This window comes from Acyrthosiphon pisum, chromosome X, assembly GCF_005508785.2.
Source record: "Acyrthosiphon pisum isolate AL4f chromosome X, pea_aphid_22Mar2018_4r6ur, whole genome shotgun sequence".
NCBI classification, from domain to species: domain Eukaryota; kingdom Metazoa; phylum Arthropoda; class Insecta; order Hemiptera; family Aphididae; genus Acyrthosiphon; species Acyrthosiphon pisum.
The window spans coordinates 81,987,227-81,991,879 of record NC_042493.1 but is presented as its reverse complement, the minus strand read 5'-3'; positions in this window follow the sequence as shown (position 1 = coordinate 81,991,879).

The following is a 4,653-nucleotide window of genomic DNA, read 5'->3' as shown; positions in this document are numbered from 1 at the left end:
GATTTGTTTGTAGACATTTTTTTTTTTGATAAAGGTAGAAAAACTTATGGGGAATCTTGTATTACATTTTAAAATCTTAGATTTAAATAGAAAATTTTTTATGAATTTCGAACTCAAAATAATTTTTGTACATTTTACGTATTTTGTCAATATTTGAACTTTAAATGCTTATATAAAAAAAATTTTGACTATAGATTTTCAATATTTTTCATCTGTTTTTTAAACATTATATTATGAGCCTTCTATTAAATTTTCAAGTTTTTTTACGCAACAAAATTTTTTTTTTAATATTTATAGAATAAAAACCTAAAAAAAAATTGGAAATTGAAGATGTCCTTTAACAGCTCAAAATAAGTCAAAATATTTTGAAAATGCTATGGTAAATAGAAAATGCTAATATAAACATTCAGTCAAAATTTCATATATCTACAGTAATTTATTTTAGAGTTACACCAAAAACCAAAATCGATTTTGCGTATAAATTCCTGTTTTTTCTTAATTTATCTTTTGTTTGTCGCGGTGCCTTTGAAAACTACCGAAAAACTTTTGACCTTTCATAGTACCAACTAGATAGAGTCGGTATTATCAAAGAAGAAACGAGTAACCATAGTTGAAACTTGAAGCTGTCTTATCAATATAATATAATATAACATGATATTATTGTCGATTTTAATATTATTAAATATATTTACTATTTTCAAATAGCATACCAGTACTTATACCAATATTGAACATAATATTATTTTATTATTATTTAAATATGTATTATCAAAATTTGGTAGGTATTAATGTATAAGATCTCGGGGAAACGAAAAATCTCGCAGGGGAGGCAGCTGCCTCCCCTGCCTCCCCTGTGCGCACGCTTATGCATATGAATTCAGATATAGAATTAAAATATTGCGTTTTATAATCTAGAAAACGATTTAATAAATTAGAATTAAACATTAGCATAACTAAAAAGAAAATAAGAAAATAGTATTAATATAGTATGATTTAAGATCTATATATTATTATTAATTTTAATTATTATTATTATTATTTTTAAGTATTATATTTTAATTGTTGACAAGTCAGTCTTGTCATATATATAGTGGCTTTCGAGGTTTCACATTTTTTTATAAAAATTTTACAGTCATTATACCAGACAAACTTAAAGTTATTTTCTTTAGCAAACATTCTAGATTTAAAAAATAGATTACTATTATATTGTGTAAGATAGTTATTAACAAAAATACCTCCATTTCCCCAGCTTTCATTTATACTACATGCCTTAAATTTTTTCTTTTTTACGGACTCCATAAGGGTTTTTTTCTGATGCGTTGATGAAAGTTCAGCTATGATCTTCATTGGTTTATTAGGTATTTTTGATCTTATGACACTGGTTGACCCATTACAGCTGCAATTTCTTCCACTAATTTTTCGCAGTTTTCATTTTTCAAATCTTGTACACCAATTATATCAACGTGATTTAAGATTGATTTCTGTTCAAGTAGATTTAGTCGCTTGGATAGTTTGTAGATATCAGAGTTCAACTTAATATTATTTTCCTTTAACAAATTATTCTCTTCTTTCAGTTCTTTAATATTATATAGCACTTCTTTCAGCTGCTTACCAAAATCATCAAATTTGGCACTCATAAATTTAACAGAATTAGTCAAATCCGACAGAGTCTCGTTTGATCCAACAAAAAAGTCTTCATTTTTGGATTTAGTATTGCTAGTAAGACCCACCTTTAAATTTTGAGTATGAAAATTTTAGGCTTCATGTGTTAATTTCCTAAATGCCGCTTCTCTAAAACTAGCAAATGAGAAGTGTAAGTAGTCTTTACAGTTTTTACATTTAATTTTATCACCGTCGTAGATTTCATCATTACACACTAAACATAGCATTGTAATACGATATTTCGATATAGATATACTATTATTACAGACTTTATCACGTTAACTGAATACAATGCGTAAAAACACAGATAAGAGAACGACGAAAACGCAAAAACGACCGTACAGGCCAATGAACAATCGATAACTCAATGATATAATATCATTGTATAAGAAAAACGATTCTGAGCGGAGACGGTATATCAGTCTAGGTATAAGCCATATTATATACATGGGCGGACTGGGAGGTAAATAGCCCAGTATTCTATAAAACTAAACGGCCCTAACCCCTTTATAACAGCTGCTCTAAGAATACTTACTTTTCGGGTATAAATTATAAATAGATAATAGCCCAGTGGCGTGCTCGGGGGAGGGGGTAGGGGTAATATCCCCCCATTGTTTTTTTTGCCGACTTACAGAAAACCACTTATTAGTTATTACAGCTGTTTAAAGTCATTATTTTTTTATTAATTATTAATTTTATTCGTTGAGTCAACAAGCTTGAAATTTAATACTCTTAATATTATGTTCTTACAATAGTAGTTAAAAAATATGGGACTGGAGCTGGACAGCCGATTGTCCTTCACGAAACACATAGCCACAGTATCGAAGAAGGCCACCAATTCAGCCAAAGCCATCGGACGCCTGATGCCAAACGTAGGCGGCCCGGCCCAGGCAAAACGGGCCCTGCTGGGCTCAGTCACCAACAGTAAGCTGCTCTATGCATCTCCTACCTGGGCTACAATCGGCATAAGGACCGCAAAAGACCGGAACGAGATGGCTAGGGCGCAGAGGACTACGGCCCTCCGCACCATCAGAGCCTTCCGAACGGTATATCCGCTGAAGCGTCCTCTGTGCTCTCGTCCATGCTGCCGGCCGACCTCCTCGCCCACGAACCATGTTCTTCATCCCCCCCCCACCTGTGACACCACGGGAGGGAAGGCGATCACGGCATTGCGGAACCTCGAGAACAAGTAATCAAGGGTGGCGGACTATGGTCGGCCCTCGAAAATGAGCTTCAGAATGCGACCCCAGAGCTATGGTCCGCTCGCCAAGTCTTCGAAAAGCTCCAGACCAGCTAATCTATCCATATTGTAAGGGGGGGGGGGGTAAGACGGGGAAATGTCCCGTCTACCTCCCCAAACTTAACTACGTATTGTACCTAACTATTGTGAGGGGGTAAGCTGGGGGAATGCCCCACCTATCCTCATTTTGGCCAAGGCCGTTATTACGTGCAATGAAAACAATGATTTGAATCAATGAACGAATTTAAACTTTATTATAATGTACTGGTTCACTTTAAATCTTTAATTAATACATGTCATATTATATACTGACGTTGCGCAGAGAGCGCGGCATGTTCGCTAAGCCGTTCGTAATACTACTGACTAGCACGCTTATCTGGGTGCATTATCGTAGTCATCCAAGATAGTCGCCGAGCATATACCGAACAGTCGTTGAGTATTATTGATTCAATAAACGATGGCGGCGTCGCGGAAGAATTGCTAAAGCAGTTCCCGCGGCGTCGTCGGTTGCAAACTGGAAAAAAAAAGTAGCTAAATAATATATAGCAATTCACAATTTTTTTTATAAGCATTTAGTTCGAATTTTGACTAATTATGAAAAAATCACAAAAATTTGCAAATTATTTTGAGTTTTATTTTGAAATCTAACTATCTAAAATTTGATAATTTAATATAAAATACCTCATAAGTTTGTCTACCTTTATCAAAAAAAAATGTTTACCGAAAAGTCAGATTACATTTTTATGAGCGTCTGAAGTTCAAATTTTAACATCATTGGATATTCACTCAATTTCTCATGTAGCGATTTTCTTATACTGTATTTTTTTTTATATAATATATAACAATACATTTTTATCTGTTTGGTCAAAAAGCATGAAAATATAATACACGGCTCCTGAAAAAATATGCACAGTTTTTTTATAAATGTTTTAAGTTTTAATTTCGACAAAATGTATCTAACTTAAAATTTAAAATCCGTGTAAGTGGATGTCACTCTGCTGTACAGTCGGTTACAAGTGAGTCAATGTAATATGGATTGTATTAAACTTGAATTCAATGATTTATGATAATTTGTATCCAGGATAAAATAATAAATAAAAACCATTGTAAAACCATTAGCTTCTAAAATGATTTAGTAGTTAAAAATGTACCTATATATATTAATAACAACAATATAAATATGATATACAGTACCCTAGGCTACCAAAGCGTCTCTGCTCAGAACCGTTTTTTACACACATGATATATATCATTGAATTTAAATTTACAGTCATCCACTTGTAGTCTACTGTACAGCAGAGCAACTTCCACTTATCCACTTTCTTTTGTTTATTTAAAAAAAAAATGGTGACCCCCAATTAAAATTCCTGGGCACGCCACTGCAAATTGCAATAGCCAATAGGTTATAATATTATACATTTTATAAGAATCATAAATGTATAATCCTTTTGATATTTTTGATGTTCGTTTACTATTTTTTTATCATTTATTTCATTGTCACAATTTATACTCTTATTAAACCAAAATTATCTTCATCAGTTTCAGAATCGTCGCGTTGTTATAGTCATTACTTTTAATATAAACTTTATATAAATGTTATCTGTTCTCTTTTTCAACAAATCTACAATATTTTCATAACTATTTTCAAATGGTTCAATAATTGTAGTTTAGCAATAACTTTCTGGCGGTCGATGTATCAACCAAATCAGATAAAGTGACTCATAGGCGCAAATTGAGGGTGGCTTGGAGGG